This window comes from Acomys minous (genome assembly GCF_964271855.1).
Source record: "Acomys minous genome assembly, chromosome: 11".
Taxonomy (NCBI): Eukaryota; Metazoa; Chordata; class Mammalia; order Rodentia; family Muridae; genus Acomys; species Acomys minous.
The window spans coordinates 8,553,212-8,575,732 of record NC_140492.1 but is presented as its reverse complement, the minus strand read 5'-3'; the positions used below and the strand labels follow the sequence as shown (position 1 = coordinate 8,575,732).

The 22,521-nt window shown below is 46.2% G+C and overlaps 1 protein-coding gene across 8 annotated transcripts in view; it reads right to left on the bottom strand.

Moving 5' to 3' along the window:
- The window catches only part of TIAM1 (TIAM Rac1 associated GEF 1), a 361,545-nt gene that overhangs the window by 122,170 nt on the left and 216,854 nt on the right, over positions 1-22,521 (bottom strand). For all 8 annotated transcript variants that reach the window (XM_084800521.1, XM_084800517.1, XM_084800515.1 and 5 more), the window contains one exon: positions 7,861-8,036. The gene's annotated coding sequence lies outside the window, so the exon portion shown is untranslated. The remainder of the gene's footprint in view (positions 1-7,860; positions 8,037-22,521) is intronic.

Below are 22,521 nucleotides of genomic sequence, written 5' to 3'. Positions count from 1 at the left end.
CCCCACTCAACCATACATCCTGATTCTCAAAGGGGATCTTCCGAAAGAGAGGACTCCCTCTCCACTGGCAGCGAGTACACCTCAGAGCGGTATGCCCACACCTCTCTGATGTCATCAAGAAGTGTAAGGAAAATGGAAAGATTAATGGTCCATGTAAGACCACCATACACCTTAAATCCTAAGCCTAGCACTTGCTACACGCTTTACAAGCATAAGTAAACACAGATTTTTGCCAACACTAAAGGCCATGTCCAATTTCCCAGAGCTCATGTTCTATTACTTATTCATTTTTGAGGTGTTAGGAACCCAGCAGAGAACCTCGCACATGTTAAGCACATGTTCTTCAACAAGCTATGCAGTTGCTTGCACAGCAATTTATTTGCAGGGAAAAGGAGGCATCTGGGATTTGAACCCAGGGCCTAGGCATGCTAAGCAAGCTAGACTGATGAACTACACCCTCAACCCCAGCTCTTCATTTTCCAAAAGGTGAAAGTTAGTGTAAAGATTCCTATGTGTTTTGTTAATAAACTGAAGATAAAGAGCAAAGCCTTAGTTGCAGCTCAACTTAAGATGCACACGGTTTGAAATTCAGGAGGAAGGGATCACAGTGAAGAATGGAATAGGCGAAAAGGCAGAACTGTAACCCGTGTTGTCACACTGATCTATCAAGTGTCTGCAAGTAAATATAAAGGAGAGCTTTCTGGGGAGGTTTCTTTCAGCCAAGAGAAAACTAATCAACTTAAGAGCCCCAAGAGAGGGTTCCTGAAGGAAATGGCCTAAGGTGTAAGAATTCTGACAGCCCCTGCGTCACGCTGACGGCTGCTGGATTAATAGCCTTTTCAGTAGTAAGGTTCTTCTCCTGTGCCAAGGCAGGAAAGGAGGCACTTTTATCTCCAGTGTAAGAACTCAAAGGCAAATGCCAAATCTCCTAAATCCTACCAGGACAGGTTCTCAGCACAAAGTGTAAAGCAACAAAAGTTAAAGGGGGGGGGGGGAGTTTCTGGGGGCTGCAGAAGCGCCCCTTAATTTAAAAGCTTTCCCCTGAAGGGCCCTATAGGGTGGGTTGGGAGAGGGGGTGGGCTCTGTAAATAATGTAAGGCTGAACCATTAAAACTGCTTACTGCAGAGGAGACACGAGCCCTGCAGGAGGCAGGAACCCACAGAGAGCTAGTGAAGCACAGCCTCTCTCACACAGGGAAAATGCCAGCTTCCCCCATCACCTTCCTATTCCATGCCACTTGTGACTTGAGATGCATTTTTATTTCAAACACTCAAAGCCTAGTTTTTATTGTGTTTGTTTGTTTGTTTGAAAGCAGGCTTGTTATTTCAGGGCAGAAAGTAACCTTTAAAAAAAATTCTAAAAAAAAAAAAATGTAAGCTGGGTGTGGTGGCACACACCTGTAATCCCAGCACTCAGGGAGGCAGAGGCAGGCAGCTCTCTGAGTTCGAGGCCACTCTGTCTACAAAGCGAGTCCAGGACAACCAAGGCTACACAGAGAAAGCCTATCTCAAAACCCCAAAGAATTAATGAAGAGTTAGTGAGCGCATACAAGCCAGAGGTATGCAGAACCTCAACTCAAGGTTACCATGTAATCCCAAGAAAGGGTAAAAGTCTTCAGGCCAGGAGGACATACGTGAACACATGAAAAGACAGATAAAAATGAAATCTAGATAGAAACAGATAAGACACATACACACACACACACACACACACACACACACACACACACACACACTACAGATTTAGCATCATTAATCATGTCTATAGGATGCCCCAAGCAGAAGATTCCACACCTTTCCTCACATAGCAGGTTGTAGTCAAAACACCACACTTTTCCTCACATAGCAGGTTGTAGTCAAAACACCAGTGATATATATGAAACATAAAAATATACTCTTGGTTTTCATCCCCTAAAATACCTTAAACACCCTAAAATCTGAAATCTGAAACTCTTCTAGTCCCAAGCCCTTTGGTTAAGAACTACTGAGTCCTGCACAGATCTCAAGCTGGGAAATAGTCCCAGTATTAATTCCATTTTCATTTTCAGGGGAACATTTACTTGGATCACAGCTATTACAGCCAGGAGGTAATTGGGGGTATAGATACAATTTTAGTATATAGCTTTTAATATCTTAAGACCCCTGCTCACACTCTTCCTCTGCACTACATCCGTCTCACTAACTCACTGAAGACACGACGGACTACCAGGGAGGCCTTGCCCAGCCTTTTGATTTGCAATACCAACCTCTCTGCAGAACTCAGATCTACTCTTATTTTTCCCCCCTTAATGTTTACCACGGTAGTTCACATAGCATAGCACACAATATGTCATGTGTTTATTATCCTAACTCTGTCCTTTCCTGCAAAACCTGGATATCAGGAATGCTGAACATTTTGCTTATTTTGTTTCCTCTTGTACCATCAGGGTCCCAGAACCGAACCCTGAGTGGGTGCTCAATAAAAAGAAAACAAACATTCACAAAGCACCCTTAATATAGAAGATGACAGCTCACACAATAAAAGAAAGAGCTGGAAGCAGAAGACATGGCTCTGTGTTCAACAATACTTGCTGTTCTTAAAGAGGACCAGGGCTCCATTCCAAGAACCCACATCTAGCATCTAACCCTCACCTAGCTCTCACCTAGCTCAGTGAGTGCTGCTACCCTCGTCTGGCCTCCTTGGGCACTGCATACACAAAGGTACATAGACATACATGCAAAACATAACTCCCATACCCATAAGGTTAAAGTTTAAAAGACAGACAGTAGGGAGCACTGGGCTCCCCACTGCACTCATCCGTGAACTGCACTTCCCCAGCATGGCCCCCACGCCGCCTCATTCACTGAATTGTGCCTTTGCTGTGTATCCTCTTTGCTTTGAAGCTGCCTGGCAGATGCTTAGCAACAGGCTAAGTTAATAGCCATCCCTGCCCATAGACAGGGCCACAGGGCAGAAATGCTCGGGTTCAAGATGACTCACAGAAAGAGAGGGGCGAACACGGCAGCACGACGGGCTGGAGTAGCACCCCAAGTGGTGTGCGCAGACTCAGAAGGCTCAGAGAGCCCAGGGACCCCAAGTGGTGTGCGCAGACTCAGAAGGCTCAGAGAGCCCAGGGACCCTGTGGGCCGAGGGTCAACAGCGGAGCGAGCAGGGCTTCTCCAATTCTCACAAACACCGTATCTCTTAGCTAAACTGATGACATAAGCTCCCCAGTGACTGATTATACTAAATGGACCTTTAATCACGATCAAATTAAACACGCAGGAAAAGAGCTAGGAGTCCTGTGTAGGAAGGTTATCAAAACCCTCAAGCCTTTGTTGGGGTGCTTCGAGTGCACCTCTGGAAGAAAGGATTGCTTTTGTAGGATCACTAAGCGCATTTGACAAAATGACACATATACGTTATCACATATCACTAAGATAAAGTGGCTCGTATACCCCAAAGGGACATACATGTACACACACACACACACACACACACACACACACACACACACTGAAACAGTGTCAAATTCCTGATGATTTACCATACTATGAGAGAGAAACAGACAATGGATATAACACTTTGAAATTTCTTCCATAACTCTGTAATTATTTTGAAATAAACTATTTGAAACAATAAATCAAGCATTAACTAAATGGAAATAATCCACTTAGAAACATTAAACCTAAAAGTAAGGCATTTTTCTCAAGAAATGCATGTTTAATCCCAGCAAGCCTTCTTCCCTCTGCCCCCTAAATAGCACCTAGAGCCTTCCACTATAGCCTTGATGGATTAAGAAACAAGCAAGCACTTAGAAGGCACCCTAGAAAAATGTTGCCAAGAAAAGCAGAGACAATGTTCCAATATAAGTAAACAGTGAGGGAGGGGCTGTCTGGGGACAGAGCTTCTGTGTTACTGTGGCAGCCCAGTAAGGAGCAAAGTGCTACCTCACCCCATTAACCACCCCCAAAACCCTAAACCAAAAGTACACAAAAGCAGACAGACTGCAAGAGCCCAAACTTGAAGAAGACACTCAACAGACAGGGAGCTCCTCCTCTTCCTCTTTTTTTTTTTCAATTGATCCAACCTGTCTCCCAGGCTCGCACCAAGGTTGAGCACTGAACACAGCTGTGAAGAGGCCACAAAAACCAGTGGGCAGATCCTGTGCTTCTGATCAGAAGAAAGAATAGTCCCTAGAAGGCGGAGAGTGAGTGGGTCCTCAGGAAGTGAAGGAAGGGAAGCAAGTCTCTCTTCACATGTGTGTAAACCCATATACATCTTGGGTGTGCACAGAGCAACACAACAGAGGCTTAAGGCTAAGAAGCCCATGTCTTGGATTGACCCTCATGGTCATACTGTGACAGGAGCCCAAAGTATCACAGCTGGCGTCAAAGCCCGCCACGATGACTACAAGTTTGCCATCCAATTCCTAAATCCAGCCATGGGCTTACAGCCACCACAAGATCCACGGCTGTCAGGTGATTTCCAACAAGACCCCGAATCAGAGCATAATGCTCAAAATGTCCTTGTAGCATTCCAAACACTAGGAAAACATAACCAGCCTCTGCAGCTAAGTCACCAACTGAGGCCACACTTCAGATGGCCCAGACACTGGAATCATGACACAAAGAACTTTAAAGCATTATAGAACATTCTAACTATGTTCCTCAAGTAAAACCAAACATGCTTGAAGCCCATGAAAAACATTACTGCTAGGCCAGGTGGGAGTGGTGCACACCTTTAATCCAGGTACTGGGGAGACACGGGCAGGTGAATCTGTGAGTTGAGGCCAGCCTAGTCTACAGAGCAAGATCCAGAACAGCCAGGGCTACACAGAGGAACCCTGCCTCAAAAACTAAAACTGAAACTAAAACTAAAAAAGAATGAACAAAAGAAAAAAGCGTAACTTCTTACTCTATGGGATCATCACGAACAGCGATAATGATGTGTTCATAAAAACAAAATGCAGTTTTAAATTTACTTTTAATTTATTTTATGTCCATGGGTGTTTTGCCTGCAGTGGTCAGAGGGAGCATAGGATCTTCCGGTACCAGGCTCACTGGCTCGCAGAGGGTTGTGAGCCACCTTGTTGTGAGTGCTGGGAATCGAACCCAGATCCTCTGGGAAAAGAGTATATGCTTATTACCACTGAGCAATCTCTCCAGCCCCCAGGACATATTTTTTGTCCCGTCTCACTCTCTCAGGCCACATTAAAAAAAAATCAAAAGGTATTATCAGACTGCCATGGTGGGACAAGCCTTTATTCCCAGCACTAAGAAAGGCAGAGGCAGGCCAGTCTTTGTGAGTTTGAGGCCAGCCTGGTCTACAAAACAAGTCCAGGGCAGCCAAGGTTACACAGAGAAACACTATCTCAAAAAACAAACAAACAAACAAACAAACAACAACAAAAACCACCCAAAAAACAAAAACCAAACTAAACCAAAAAGGTATTATATAAAGTCTGGATCACACTCAGAAGCCGGCTTAGCCCAGTGAGCCTTTTCATCAAGTTGTTGGGAAACACGTGAGCCCTCTGCAAACATAACCTCCCACGATGAATTTAAGCTTGGAAAAATCTGAGCTATCATTAATACTGGAGGAGGTGGCAAGCCTTGCAGAATCAAAAATTTATCATGTATATTACATTTTTAAATCACCATGTCTTCTCAGTACTATAAGGAACAACATTCCAGTTTGGTCAAAGTCTTGAGCAGTGATAACAAAGAAAAATACTCTAGAAACTGCAGAAGACTGAGGGAGAAACAGGTGAAGAAATAAAAAAGGATATGAGAACACATAACCAGTCAATCCCCTGGACTTACAAGCATATTTTTATGACTTATGATGTCCAGCTTACTAATGACACCGGGGCTTTCTGGGATGCCACTGGCAGACAGCAGGATGTTCCGACCCACTGTGGAACAGCAGAGTCGGAGACCAAAACCCAGACAGTAGATTGGCTGGCCCTAGCTCGTGCCAGCTAAGAGTAAACAATCAAACCCAGGATCCCACCATTAGTATTAAACTTCTCTGGAACAAAACTCCTCTTACCCACAAGTGAAAACTCTATTGGAGATGCCATCTAAGACACACTCTTGTGAATACTAGTAAGTAAGTGTGTGAGGGGGTTACTCTGGACAGTGTGCATACAAGTCACTTCAATTTTCACCACAATTGTTTGTTTTTCTGTAGGGGGGTGTGGGGGTAGGACTGGATCCAAGGTCTTACACTAGGCTAGTTAAGTGTTCTACCACTGAGCTACATCCTTATAAAATTTATCTTGTTCGAAGATTTATTTTCTTTTTATTTGTGTGTGTACACATGGGCACGCAAACACACGTGTGCTCAAAATTGCTGGGAGAGAGCAGAGGAAGCCACCAGATGCCCTGAGTCACCTAACATTTTAGTGTCAGCAACCAAAACTAGCCCCTCAGAAGAGCAGCAAGTGCTCCTAAACAGCAACTCCTTCCTCAGGCCACGACATTTCTTTTTTTTTTTTTTTTTAAGGAAAGACAGATAAATGATACACATTAACAAGTTTTAAGTCAATGAAGCATTTTTTTCAATTTAAGAGAGTAAGGAAGTCACACTACACAGACAGCTACAACAAAATGTCAAACCTGAACAGATGTCTTAGCAAAGTGTCTAAGATGAGGAAAATGCCGCCTGGCTTGCTTCTATAGATCCCTTTAATTTGACCTCATCACAGTGTATCCATCTGTGGTCAGGGTTACCTATTCCTACTTAGTCCCTCCTGTTCATCCTATCTTCCCACAATGACAAGCCATTGCCCGATTAGCCTGGCATGTGCATGTTCTTTTTACAGAAACGTCAACCCTGTTCATCATTAAGATGGCCTCAAAGCAGGAACACTTCAAAGTCAATATGGGACTAGATTGCAAGGTCCATACATCCACATGAGAAGAGTCCCCTCATATCATACTGAAGTCAAAAGTGGATTGCACAAGCCAGGTTTCTCTTCTGCGGATGAAGGCAGTGCGAACTCAGCCGTGAGATAGCTAATGATGGACGTGAGTTATAATTATTAGTATCACTTTCCACTCCCCCGAGGTATCGAAAGTTTTATTAAAATAAATGCAGTGATTACCCTTTCGTGACTGGAAAACAGACCTCCGAGGCTGCAGTGGAATGGATGAGATGTATTTATTTCAAAGTTAAATTTGAAGCGAAAATCACAAGACAACAGATTGCAAATGTAAAATTAGCTTCTGGTGGGAGGTCTTGGTTTTGAGCCTGTTTTTTCCCTACTGGATGCCGTGCCTGAAGATGGAGCCGGGAAAGAGCTAAGATTAAACTGAGACAAAGCTCTGAAACTTTGTGCTAATTCATTACAATGCACGGGCAGAGTTTTTGCCAAGTCACACACAAATACCCCTAACCCAAGAGACTAAACACGTTTTACAGCAAATAAGCAATGATCTTCGATTTAGACTATTATTTTGACTACACTTATATTTTCTCTTTAAAGACAACCCAAAAGCAGAAATATAGCTATCATTGTTTTGAGGCTGGGTTTAGTAACCGGGTTTACTTTTGTTTTTTTAACAAACATAATCCAATATAAAGCCAGTGAAACTCAAAGATAAAAGACCCTGAGGGCAATTCACAGGAAAAGAAAAGACTTCATGGGTACCAACTTGAGCTTCCCACTGCATTTTGGGTTAACGTTAATGCCTCTCGATTGTCAGGTGGGCGCAACGCTAATCCACAGAGTGATTCCGAATTCCTTTCCCACCGTGTGTATAAGGAAGGCATAGCAGTCTCAGCTACCGTCATCTACTTACCTGTGTCCCGCCACCTTTGAAGTACTTCTCAGTCACACAAACAGAGGCCCAAATCTACATGCACCAACTTACCTTAAAAGGCAACAGCGGTGCCCAGCCCAACTGGTCCCAAGAGCGCTGTGGCATTTAGAGACTGAGGCTGGCGATGATGTCAGCGGCGGCTGGAGATGGGATGTATGTCAGCACCTGCCCCCCACGGTGCCCATCAAAGTCTCTCTCACCTGAGTCTGGGAGAATGTGCCAAAAACCTGAAGGAGATGGAAGATTGAAAAGGCAATGGTCAGGCAGAAGAAAGCAAACGGCACGCTGACGGGTTCTCTAATGTCAACTTAATGTGAAATGAATGAATGAGGAGATGTGACGTTCGCTACAGGTGTACAACAGCAGGCTCAGACACACACACACACACACACACACACACACACACACACGCCAGCATATTTGTACTGATGGCCGCAGAGAGCCCTGCACACTCTCGTTTTAACCTGTCTGTGGACTCAGGTATTGGCTGACAGAAGCAGGTTACCGCAGGACACTTACTGTTCATCCTCTTCTCCTAATTGTCAAAGGGTCTTAACAGGAAGGGAAGGAACAAGAGCCCCCCCAACAGTCTCGGGGACTTCACTGAGGAAGAGACTTAAAAGAAACAATATGGGGGGGGGCATAGGGGGCAACTTAAATTTCACAAACATTTTTGTCCTCTGTGTATTTCCTTAAGATGGCAAACATCACGCTCAGAGAAAGCACATGAGGAAAGAGCAGCAGAGAGAACTTAGGTAAAATGTATAAACCTTTATTTAGCAAAAAATGATTAATGATTGTGATGTTAGTCACGCTACATTGACCAGGACCACTAACAAGTTCCTCTGTTTTTACACTTGAAGCTGATTTTCTGTGGGGAAACCACAAATATTAGGGCTAGCAAAAAGGCCTGAAGTATCTTTGAGTGACTTTACCCAGGGACATTCCTCTGTGGGCTGCCAGTCACAGCCACCCGCTGCTGGTAGTTTGAGCAAGGTGGGAACCTGAGATGGCAAACACTGGGGGTGGGCACACTGCGAGAACTGCCTAGTGCGTGCAAAAGAACCACACAGAGGCAGTAAGTAAATAAGTATATGCGTCCACACAGAATAGAACAGTGAGTTTTGTTTCCTCTTTATCTTGGAAAACGTGCTGTTTAGCCATGAAGCCCGTGACTCACATTGGCAGGGGAAGGAAGAAAAGTTCTAGCCGTACCCCGTTATTAAGCCACAATGTGTGCCCTTTCCACAATTGCCCCCACTGCCATCCTGTTCATCCCCTTTCCCGAGGTGCACCCCCCCTCCACCGCTCTCTGCAAATTTCCCAAATTTCAAAGCGGTTCCTGAATTGCTTAGGAACTGGCAGATATTAATAAGCAACAACCCATTTATATTGAAATGGACTCATTACCGTGCCAGCTGCCAATAATTTGCAAGGCTAGATCCTCGCTGGCGGGCGGCCTGCGGGCGGCTGTCCCTCCACCTGCACCATGGAGGCTGATAATGCAGTTTTTATACTTAAAAACAAATTATCCTATCTACCGGAATTAAAATGTTTTCTGTCTATATTCTCCTGGACCTGAACAAAAGCACTAACTGAAAAAGATAAAAGTAGGATATTACTCACGAAACAACACTGAATCTGCTTGCTATTTTTTCCTCTGATTTTAGGAAAAAAAAAGTTATCCATAACCTTGCCTATGGAACTGAAACATGAGGTAGCCTAAGGAGGAGCCCAGGCTTGTTCCTTTGTAATCAACACATATGCCAAGAGCACAATGTGCCAACAAGCACTCACTGTGACTGGAGTGAGGGGACGCCACAGTGACCTTGTGGACGCGAGCTAGGGTGCCGTGAGAAGGACTCACAAGGAGCCCCAGGTAACCAGAAGCTCAGAGCTGGGAGTGAGAGCCTGGGAGGGTCGCTGCGTGCATTTGCCAAAACTTGGCTTTGGGTGTTGGCTCTTCACTTGCAGAAGGATTAGGGACAGGCTGTTAATCTACTACCTAAAGCTGGGAGTAACAACAGTTCGGACCCACTGGGTTGCTGTGAGCGTTAAATAAGATCACCTACCTTACACCATCCACTGCCTGCCTATCTACCTGGTGTTCACTTCTGCAAAATGTGAACTATCCCAGCCACTGCTGTCTCATGCCTCTAACCACACTAGGGACGGGCTGCTGTAACCGGGGCTGAGACATGTCACCTGGGTCTCTAAAACGGAATCTTACAAGTAGAATGAGGTTGGCCCCATTACGTTTGTTATGGAACAATTTGGGGATGAGATTAACCCAGCTGGCAGAGGGGCAGACTCTGCTTGCCAAAGCTCCTGTGCACACACAAACCAGGCTGAGCAGCGAAACCCGGCGGCTCCAGCCGACTTACACTACACGAAGGCAACCCGTCTGAAGTCACTGTGCTTCACCTTCAACTCCTAGACAATTTCCACGCCGAGTATCACATGAGCAGGTATCACAGCTGGTGGGGAGAGGTACCCAGGCTGGAAAGCCCAACTGCCCCAGTGCTGTGGCACTATGAGGGCAGAGACAACAGCTCAGAAGTTCTACGTGTGCAGCTTGTCCTAAATGCTTCAACTGGATCTTCTGCTGCTTGGTTGCCGAGGATGGGGCTCACTGTTTTGTTCTGTGTTGCTTTACGAGCTCCAAGAACCAGGGTACACAGGGAAGAGTATTCTACCCGCCTCCAACGACCAGCCGCTCACTACTGCTCTCATGGGGAACTAGTCATTATTGAGAACCAGAAAGTTCTTTCACTCAGAACCTAAAAGTGCGGAGAGGGCAGGGCTGGGTCCACGTTATGAACATTTATCATAATAAATGCCAGGAAGATTTAGGTTCCAGGATTCATACTCCCTCCCAAGTCAGAATGAACTGGATGGGATGGATGGGACAGACAGACAGACAGGATGGACGGATGGATGGATCACACAGTTGATCTAGGGCACTAGAACTTTTGTCAAGTGATTTAAAAGTGAAGAGTAAAGAAAATGCATCAGTTTTTCATTTATTTTTTAAATCATAACTTGAAGACTTGGAGTGACGTTCATACAGAAATAATTTAGCATAGAGGGGCCTTCACGATGGCTCAGTAGGTAAAGGCACCTACAACAAAGCCTGAGGAACTGAGTCTGATTACAGGGAAGGTCACAGCAGAGAGAGAAAGCCACTTCCCACAAGCTACCCTGAGTTGTTCCACACATGTGCCATAATGAGTGGAAGCCTCTCCTGCCCCAGTGAGCGTGTGTGTGTGTGTGTGTGTGTGTGTGCGCGCGCGCGCGCGCGCGCGTGTCCATCTGGCTGCACACATACTCCCACATATACAAATAAAATTAAATTAAAAGTTAAAACAACAAAGATGATTACTCCTGGAAAAAGAAACAAAGTCAACGCGGGGACCAGGGGTGACAGTCTCCATCTACTGAGCTACACATCCAGCTTAATTTCGCAGGACGCCTGACCACAGCCAGCTCACCGAGGAGCACAACATCTGTAGACCTCACAGTGTCCACATCAGTCTCTCGGCAGGACACATGTCCCGGCTGCAAAGACAGGAATCCCATCCTTCCTCATGAGCTTGCTAACAAATCCCATATGTGTATTTCTTGACAACTGCTCGGCACAAACACACACACCTTAAGTTCTGTACACTGAGTTGGGAGGAGATACAATGGAACACTGCTGGAGGTGGGCTGGCTGTCAGTCGCTGGGAGGCTGTCCTGGGTAGACCGCTGAAAGTCAGACACTCTGGCCCTGACCCATGAGCACACTCAATTGGTGTCAACAACAGTCCCGCCAAGGATGGGCTTGCTCAGTGTTTGTAAACGCTGAAGCTGCAGTGCCCACCTCCTCCTCAGGTGAACCGCACCCGTGACCGCCGAGGGCTCTGGGGCTGGATCGGGGTCTCAGCACAGACTCAGTTCTCCTCCAGCACAGATGAACGGGCGTGATATGGATTCCAATTCTCATTCCGCAAAACATGAATGAAACGATTTTCAGCTCAACCAGTTTTTTGAGGCAAATATAAACAGATCCAACCAGCCAAATGAATATTTCCTCAAAAGTTTCCATGTCCACCCCATTGGCCTAGTTCTGAGCAACGCTGTTTCCTAATATAGCCAGACGCATCCCGAGGTAACGAAGCAAGTGGCGGATTCACAGAACCATCGCTTGTTGGGATACAGGCTACAAGTTGGGAGAGAACTGCTAAAATAATAACTTTAATTTTGGAGCAGTGAATCTCTGGCAATACTGAACCAACAGGTCCCACTGGGACAGGCATTACCATACTCATGAGTAAAGAGTAGATTTCTAAATGAAGTCTTCTGTCCTCCCCCTACCCAGGGAGAGCGACCACTGTTTTAAGATGCCTACTCTCTGGCTTGCACTTGTGTTGATGGCTTTGGGCCAAAATGCTCTGACTCTAAGCATCCTGATGAAGTTCTTTGTGTTTATCATCTCACAGTTACACTTAGACACCTCCAGCAGGGAACTGCCAAGGCAGTGTGACACCATCACCACCGCAAAGCTTCCTACGAGTGTCATTTGAGGGAACTTGGAAACCACCGGTCCCTAAGGGATCTGCTCCACAGCTGGTCAGCGGAGCGCCCAGATACTCACACAGCCTCATGCTAAGAATGGCTCCAAGGAGGGCCAGCTTGCTAAAATGGATTTAATAACCTTTTCAGGACACAGTATGACAACCAAAGGAATTAAAAACAAAAAAACAAAAAATAAGCATCTTCTTTCTCTCCGTCATTTTTAAAAGCTGCAGCAAAGCAAATGACCACTCGAAATCCCACCCAGCATCGAAGCTTAGTGACCTTTTGAGAGCAGAGCCCAGCTCTGGGCTCCTGATATTACCTCAAGTTAGCGCTGCATCAATAAGCACACCCACGGTGTTGTATGAGAGCGTGGAAGGCTATTCCCACCTCCCTAAAAGCACGGAAAAGAAGCTAACTGTAATTGACGGCCATTGCTGAAACCTTCTTCTTCACCATCTCACCACCATGAGGCCTCCCTGACAGGGTGTTCCCAAGGACAGAAGGAGGTTACCTCAGAGCCCGTGAGAAAACAAAGCAGGAGAGGGCAGGATTCAGGCTGAAGCACTTTCAAACCGCTTCTGGAACAGAACGGTCTAATCCTTAAACTGCATACCAGAATAATCTTCTCAGGCACACAGCATCACCTCAGCTCTGGAGGGATTTCAGAACACACCGCTCTGCTCAACAGCTAGGTTTCTAGACTTGAGCCACCCATCTCCTCCCTTGGACAGATCTGTCCCTTGTTGTCGTGGAAACCAACACTTTTACCACACACAAGAAAAGCCAGTTTCCTGGGGTCCATGGCAGAGTGGACGGTAGGCGAGATCTGCTCCTTCTTTACTGCAAGAACTGACAACCCAAGAGGGGGCTGTGGTTCAAACCCTTGGTTTTCTAAACCAGATACGCATCTTGGAGGCAGCAGGGAGATGGGGGATCTCTAAGGCACACGGTCCCAGTTAGTATGAAGAAGGGAGACAAGGCCACAGCAGCCGCCGGCCACCACTCAGGCCTTCCTCAGGTTCAAAGTGACCCAAGATATGAAAGTGCCACTTCCCTCTCTACAGCAGTGCCTGGTTCTTCCTGTGCCACCTGAGGAGGAGGGGCCTGCCAGCCCAGGCAACAGCCCCCAAGGTGATCAGGGGTCCTCTTGATTTGCTGAGCAAAATGCAGCCACTGGCCACAGTTCAGTTCCCCAAACTTCACCATAAGCCCAACTCCTTGCTGGAGCTGCCAATCACACGGAAAGGGAGGGCGCCCTGGGGTGAGGCCACACACCCAGAAAGCCAGTATGGCAGCCATGCCTCTGGGCAGCAAGGGCTGAGAAACTTTGTAGCACAGAGATGACAGAGAAAATATCACTAGTCATCAGGAGACATCACCGTAATGGGGGCCGGTGAATCATCTCATAACCCCTTTAAGAGACATCTTAAAAAGAAAATCCTTGCCCAGGGCTGCTTCTTCCTTGTTTCTGTACCAGCTGCTGGGGGGTTGGGGGGTCGGGGTGGGGGGCAGTCCTAAGAGACAGCAGAGTTGTTACAGGCCCCAAGTAAAAGGAGTCCATGCCATGAGCAGTACAGAGTAAGGGAGACACACTAGAAATGGCAGGTCTGCATACATCTATGAATCTCTGACTAACATGTCAGTGTGTCCCTAATAACCAAGGGGGGTTGAAAAGTGGGATTCTAGGAAACCACAGGTCTCTCACCAGGTAGGTGTGACATAGAATCCCCCAAATCATTATCGCTCACAGGATGTCACAAACACCATCAGCTTTGGCATACGCTTCCAGAAAGATTTGAGTCACTCAGTAAATCATTTCAGTCACACACTTTGAAATTAAGTCAAATGACTTTTAAAAATTGTTTTAAAATAATTCCTCCCAAGGATTTTCAAGGTGTGGGAGAATTTTCCACTGTGAGTCTCTTTTTGGTTTGGTTTTTGTTTTGGAGCCCCTCCTGCGTTGCCTCCTGAGTGCTGGTACCACGACACCCGGTTCAGTCTCCATCTTTTAGAAGTGAAGATCTGAGACTTGATGGAGCAATGCAGCGGGGCTCATGGGGCCTGGGGTCCCCTAGTGCAAGGCACCCTTTCAGATACAAGCCATCTTTCAAAGACACCTCAACATTTCATTTGAAAAACCACTTCAAGTTGTGTGGCAACTATACAATTAAGACTTCAAGTTTTAGCAGGGATGCTCCATTATTTCATCCTAAGAACAAACTATTTCCACTGTAGGGGCTCTGAAACTAAATGCATCTTATAATCACAATGGTGCATTTGGTTTAAACTGGCAGATGCTTTTTTTTTTCCCCTTCCCAGTGGGGCATCAAACAATGGTGCATCTTACAAAAGATGAACAGAGTGCTCAAAAATAGATTTTATAATAGTTATGCTTGGACTGTCTACAGCCTGTCAGTGTTTGTGGCTACAATAGAGTATCTAGGTAAAACCTATGCAATTCAGTTCAGCTCAAGCAAGGTTTGCTGAGCAGATGGTGTATGTCTAAGATGAGAAATAAGACCGGTTTCCCACGGTGCCTATAACCTGAGAGAACGGCGACCACCTCACCTCACCTGCAATGGCTGCTCTGACATTATTAATAGCAAGTGATGGGAAGAACTACATCAAGTTGGTAAGAAGATGTCATACCTGGTCTTTAAGGGGTAGCAACATTTAGCTTGATTTGAGAGGATGAGAAGAAATAGCCAAAAGATGGACTCTATGTGTATAAAAGAAGGGTAAAATAATTTTTCTAAGAACTAAGGCATACCACTTCAACCTGATATAGTATCTTGAACAACAACAAAATCATTGAAAACTGTTATTCGATCTATTTTTAATGCTTTTTTTTTTAAGGAAAAAAATTGGAATTATTCCCTTCTGTGTATTAGTCCATTGGTGCTGCTATAACAAAACACCTTAGGCTGGATAATTTATAGACAATGCACATGTATTCCTCACAGTTCTGGAGACTAGAAAGTCTGAAATCAAGGGGCCAGCAGATATGGTGTCTAGGGAAAACCTGCTTCTCACAATATGAAAGTGGCCAAAGGTCATATAGCTTCTTGCCAGCCAGCTTCTCCATCTCTTTTTTAGATTTATTACTTTTATTTTATATGTAAGAGCAACTTGCATGAACCATGTTCAGGTCTGGGGCCATGGAGGCCAGAAGAGGGCATCAGATCCCTGGGAATTGGAGTTACAAACGGATGTGAGCAGCCATATGGATGCTGGGAATGGGACCCAGGTCCTCTGCAAAAACAGCCTGTGGTCTTGACTGCTGGGTTGTCTCTCTAGCCCCTTTCAACCATTTTAAATACGAGCAGTCGTCATTCCCCAGTGGAGCGCTCCTACTGATTAGTCATCGCCCAACACCACCTCATCTTTCCACCATCACTTTGAGTCTTGGGGTCCAACATTTGAATTGGGAGGAGACATGAGCAGAAACCAGATCACCTCTCAAAAAGGACAGATAAAGACGCAGGTAACAGACAGCTCCGTCCAACAACAGAACAGTTCAAATAACCTGTGAGAGGTCAGATGTTTAAACACTGCTCAGCCACATCTGTATGAACCACAGTATCTGTAATAATGATTACACTGCAAAGCAGCAATAGCTTATTATAAAAACAAAAAATGATGCCTCTACCTTAATTCTAAATTGAGTTCAGCCTCCAAGATTCTATAGACTTGCACATCCGTTCCTTACGGTCCTCAGCAACCAAAGCTGTGTGGGATACATGGTGCATCCAGGAGCCCTTGAAACAACTACGGTACTTCCGATTAACCTTTCCATGGAATACGAGGAGGCGCCAGTGGGGGCCTAAGGCATTACAGACCTCTAGTGTCACTCTGGTTACGCGGGCAAAGAGAACCCAGTAGGGAAACAACAGCAAAGTCCCAAGGAATGAACTCAGCCCACACTTTCTTACCAGTCTCTTAAGGCAGCTTAATTTATCCTTCTATATTTCCCAACAGGAAAGTAACCCATGGGATCCCCTGGAGACCCCAGCCTCCACTCCCACCCGCATCGTGCTAATAATAAGCTCCCTGAGATTTTCCCTTTTCCACCAACAGGAGGTTAAGAATGACAAAAAGCATCGCTGAGTTGGACCCCTGAAAGCCTAGAAGCAAGAGTGAGTGAACCTCACTGTAAAAGTGGCTGTGACACTGGTTTCACCAAGTGACGTCTGATATTCATCACAGCCACTTTACAAATTGAGAAGGAATAATAAAAATCGCACGACGTAGTCACATGCTGAAAATTTAAAAGTAGGAGAGAAGCTACAAAATAAAATAAAACCACAACAGAATACAGACATGTCTACTCCACTAAGTCAGAGGATAGCCAGCCCTTTCCACGATAAAGGGAGTTCTGGGAAGGGTCTGCACCATGGACACATCAAAGCCCCTGCCGACAAGCCAGTATATAAAAATCACAAGGAAAATCTGTGTCTCCTGTGACAGCTACTGGCTTTATAAGCTTGACATTTACTGCCAAGTAATAGTGGTAGGACCACACAGAGAGCGAGGCGACGCCAGGCCTGGCTAAGGAGAGTCAGCTACAGCAGCGCCCAGGGCACTGATAATGCAGGAACTTTACAGACATCCCACTCAACAAAACATTTCTAAGCATGCCCACCCCGAACGGTATCAGCGTGTGTTGCCAAGTCCTGATTACACATCTGAACTACTGTTCTTATAAATTATGCACATTCTCAGTATGTGAAGAACCAAAGGGAAATCCAGAGATGAAGACGCAAACTCAAGGCGTGTGTGTGTGTGTGTGTGTGTGTGTGTGTGTGTGTGTGTTCACAACAAAGACAGTAATAAATATCCCTTCTCTGGTAGTTAAGAAAACCACCCCACATGCAGACAATGAACACACAGCAGAAAGACACACCCTGCCCTATAAGCATGGGCTTCCTGGACATCCAGATGTGGCGGGGAAGTGGTTAAGAAAGGTCAGCTAGCAGGCTAGAAAAACTACAGGCTAGCAATAGCAAATCACAGAAAATAGTTTTTTAAAAAATCACCTCTAAGTGAGAGAAGCATGGGAGAATGGGGAAATAGAAGGATCCAGAGGGTCCTAGAAACCTACAAGAAGAACATTATGATGGGCAGATCTGGGCCCAGGGGTCCTGCTCAAACTATGGCACCAGCCAAGGACAATACGTGCAGTAAACTTTGAACCCCTACCCAGATCTAGCCAATGGACAGGGCATTCTCCACAGCTGAGTGGAGAGTGGGGTCTGACTTTCACACGTACTCTGGTGCCCCATATTTGACCACGTCCCCTGGATGGGGAGGCCTGGTGGCACTCAGAGGAAGGATAGCAGGCTACTAAGAAGAGACTTGATACCCTATGAGCATATACAGGGGGAGGAAGTCCCCCTCAGTCACAGTCATAGGGGAGGGGAGTAAGGGGGAAATGGGAAAAAGGGAGGAATGGGAGGATACAAGGGATAGGATAACCATTGAGATGTAATATGAATAAATTAATAAAATATATTTTTAAAAAAATCACTTCCAGAAGAAAAAGTTTGCTAAAACAAGCAAAATTTTGATCCTCGTAGCTTGGGGTGGGGGTTGTGGGAGGAGGTGGAGGAGGGGAAATCCCATCTCTGGCTACCTGCCAGTCCAGGAAGCCATGACTAATAGAAGAAAGTCTTGATCGATCATGTGACCTATGACCTCAGCTGATACCTATATTTCCTTCACTTGGCTCCACGCTTTCCCCCGATTAGTCCTCTTCCTCCCACATAGGCTCTGCCTTTTTCCTCCACCTGACTCGCTTGCTATACAGCGCTCAGCCCTTTCTGCCTCCAGCAGGCTTCTCCCGCTCTCCTGTGGACACCTCCATGGAACTTCTGTTGGTGTTTCTAATCACACACTTCACACACAGTTAAAAACTCCCATCCTCATGATTCGGTTGAAGAAGGTATCGTGATTTTCAAAAGGAAATGGGTTCTGGATTCAGAAACAGGGCGATCCGACATGTAATGAACCACTTTCTTTTACAGGTCATCGCTGAAGCCAAAGTGAGCCGGCACCCAGGACAACCCCACTCCTTAGTACTTAGCGGAGTTTCTCAGTAACTCACTTCTTTCTTCCCTCCCCCTCCTTCCTCGGCCCTTGTTTCTCCCGCCAAGCCCTTGAAGCATCTTCTGTATTTACTCGTCCTTTCTGTTCCCACCCCACCCTGAGTCCGCTGCTATTCCCTTTCGGTCCTGTCTACCTCACTGCATATAAAGAAAACCAACGCCATTCAAGACACACTTCCACCTGCAGCCACTTCAGTGCCTGCCCCACTAGCTGAGACACAAATGAGTAAAGAAACATCCCTATCAATTATTTGATTATTTATCTTAACCCTCTCTTCTGGCTAGCTCTGGTGGCTCACACCTAGAGTCCCAACACTTGTGAAATGGAGGCCAGCCTGAGTTACAATATTGAGTTCCAGAGAGGCTTGCCTTAGAGACAGGAACCCTGTCTCAAAACACAACACTGAGTAGGGCTGGTACTACAGCCTGGTAGAATGTTTGCCTAGCACGCACCAAGTGTTGGAGTCAAGCCCCAGCAGCACATAAACTGGGCGGCAGAGGCAACAGGATCAGTTCTGTGCCATCCTGAGCTACAAATCAAGTTCAAGACTATCCTGGCCCACATGAGAACTTGTCATTCATATATATATATGATATGTGATATATATCTTGTGATAGGATTGCAAATTCTATGAGGGAAAGGTTCATTTCCTTCTGGCATAGTCAATGGAACATGTCCATTTATATTACTTATACCTACAAGACCCCATTACCATACACACAAGTGAAAAATAGGACCAAAAACCTAGACACCAGAGCCTAGAAAAGCCAAAAAATAAAAGGAATCAACACTGCTTCCAAGTGACTTTCTTCTTCTCCTTTATGTAGAGAGCATCCGTACCCTCCAGATGAAGAAATGCTGAAGTGTTATTGTCCCCATAGAGCATTCACAATGAGTAGCTAGCAGGTGCTCCTGGCTGACTCTCAAGGGAGGGCTCGGCCTTTTCCATGTTGCTTGAGATCCCAGGCATCCATTCGAGCCAACACCTCCCTCCATGCTCTGTGAGGCTCTTTCACGTGGACATGGAAAACATCAGTAGACTGTGGATGGGAACCACATACACAACTCATCGCTTGATAGCTCTGCTCCTGGCTAGCAAAGTGGCCCTTCATTTAGCCCTTGTCCCGGCTGGCTGTGACACGCATACAAACTGTGGGGGCCTTGGGTTCATGAGCTTCCCTGTTGGCGGTATTTCAGTTCCAGCCTTGAAATCACCACCCTCTCCCACCTCTGATCCACGACTTCAATCGCACAGCAGGGAGAGTGTGTGGGGGTGTCCCCAGCAAGCCCTCGGTTCCAACACAGCTGGCGCTTGGAGTTGAGCTTGAAAGCCCATCCACGGGAGGAGGGTCGGAGCGATTGTTCAGTAGCCTCCTACACCTGTTCATGACTAATGCGTCATGCTGGGAAAGCATTTCCTCCCAGTTAGTAAGAACTGACACGTCCCCATTTAAACCAAACCAGTCCTGAGAAGGAAGGTACAGCCCCCCTCTAAGGCCTAAGCACCCCTTTCTGAAAATACCCACCTTCAAGGAAGGCAAGCTAAGGACTTAGGCTTAAGACTGCCTCCTCAAGCCACTTCTCCATGAGCCAAATCAAAGCACACACACCATGGGTGGGCAATCGGTATTCCCTTTAAAGTGCTGACATAAATACTGCAGTACAAACTAGCTCCTTTCTCTGCGACTTTAGATTCTTCTGAAATGAAACTGGTCACCTCACAAGTTCTCTGACCACAACATCAAAGGGTATGGTTGTTGTGTCAGTCAGTTTCCCACCACTATCTTAGGGAACCAGTTTATAAAAGGAAGTTGGGGGGGGGGCGGTGTTTTGGGTCATGGTTTTGGAGGCTCTGGTCCATGGCTGGGATGGCCCAGCTGCTCTTGGTCTGGTTGTGAGGTAGCGCAGGATGGAGGAGGTCCGTGCTGGATGCAAAGTCACTCCATGGACAAAGGGTGAAAAAATAAATAAAATAAAAGAGGGAAAAGATAAAATCCCCAAGCCCTCACAAGGAAGGCACAGTCCACACACGGTCTCTCCACTGGTCCCCATAACCTTAAAAGGTCCCCACTAGTGACAGGCTGGAGATTAAGCATTAAAAATAGGGGCTTTTCAGAGAGACTCCAAATTGGTATATACAGGGGGAGTACTATGTACATAATCAATGCAGGGCTTTAGTTTTCCAGTAGTGATTTTCCACTCAAAATAGCACCCAAGAGAAGAAGGCGGGGACTAATCAAGTGTATTCACCAAATAGAGCTTGGTGATCAAAATAACAGCAGCCCTAGCTTCTGCCGATGCCACGCTCCGCGCAAGCACAGGGAAGCTGGGGCTGTGTGAGGCCTGAGCTAATGCTGGCACCAGGATGCCAGCTCTTGAGCCTCCTGTTTGGATCTGTTTCTCTCGCTGTCCTCACACTCACAGGAACAGCGTACCATCTGTGCTGTGCCGCCCAGCGCAGTTCAGTTTCCCATGAACGTAAATAAGGCCCTGATGTCATTTTTTCATCTTAACAAGTTTCTTCAACAAATGTTTTCTGGCCTCAATCTTACTTCAACTCAACCCAATCCCAATGCAACCCCAACTCAATATGGCTGCTCTGTCCTTGAATCACAGGGGGAGAGGCGGGATGGTTCAGTAGGTAAAGGTACTTGCCCTGAAGCCAGGCAAGCCGAGTTCAATCCCTGTGTTTTGTTTTTGGTTATTAAAGATTTATTTATTTATTATGTATAGTGTTCTGCCTGCATGTACACCCGCAGGCCAGAAGAGGGCACCAGATCTCATTACAGATGGTTGTGAGCCACCATGTGACAGCTGGGAACTGAACTCAGGACCTCTCGGAGAGCAGCCAGTGCTCTTAACCTCTGAGCCATCTCTCCAGCCCCCAACCCCTGTGTCTCTACAATGAAGGGAGAGAACTGGCTCCTTCTGAACACTGCAGGCACATCCAACTGACTCTCCAGTGAGAACTAGCATTTTTAAGATGGAGGAAAAAATGAGAATGCATGAAAAAATTTAAATTCCACAACAGGCACAATGTGTCACTATTGCCCCAATACTTGGAACAAAGCTCATGTACGCATCGGTGAGCGCCTTGCTGCCTTTGATTCCACTCTGCAGACAGAGCAGACCATGGCTTCTCATTCACTCTCTGGGGCTGGGGAGGTGTCTCAAACAGTCGAGCACTTACTGTGCAAGCATGAGGACCTGAGCTCTGACTTCACCCCACCCCTCCAGCACCCACAGAAAAGCCAGATGTGACAGCAGAACCCCGTAATCCTAGTGCTGTGGAGACACGATAAAGAAGATTCCAGGCTAGCCAACTCTGCAAGGAAGAAACAGCATCACTAAAGATAAGGTAAAAAAGCAAGCAGGAAAGACAGTTGATGCTGACTTCTGACGCCCCCCCCCCACATGCACATGCACGCACGCACGCACACACACATTCATACCATGCTAGCCCTGCTCCAGTTCAGACTACTGACACAGAGGAAGACTCGGTGAACACACTTACCCAGTGTCACACCATGGGTTAAAAGAATAGCACCAGGACAAGTGAGCTAAGACAATGAATTAACTGCCTCCACGTAAAACCAGGGGATCTGTGTGAAGGCATGATGTTAAATGAGAGAAACTGGCCGCAAAAGAACAGACTCATTGTTGCAGAAGGTAACGATGTAAGGTGGAGAGGGGGAAGGGGCTGACAGCTGTGAGATGCAGACAGAGTTCACCTTAGAAAGTCAAACAGGCGGAACTGGACTGCAGAGCACTCAGCACGCAGAGCCACATGCAGGAAAACCGTTACTAAGTCAACTGTATGCCGTGGTATTACACAAAAAACAAAAAACTAGAGAACTTGAATAAAATCTACAAAGTGTTTCATAATTTGAAAAGTGTGTATGTGTGATCAATGAATTGTACGTGCGCATACACATACATATATACATGAGATCGATTAGTCACCATAGCACCCTGGGAGCAGGCACAAGCATCATACCTACGCCACTTCTGGATAACGGCATATCTGGTGTCTAGGGGCCACAGGAG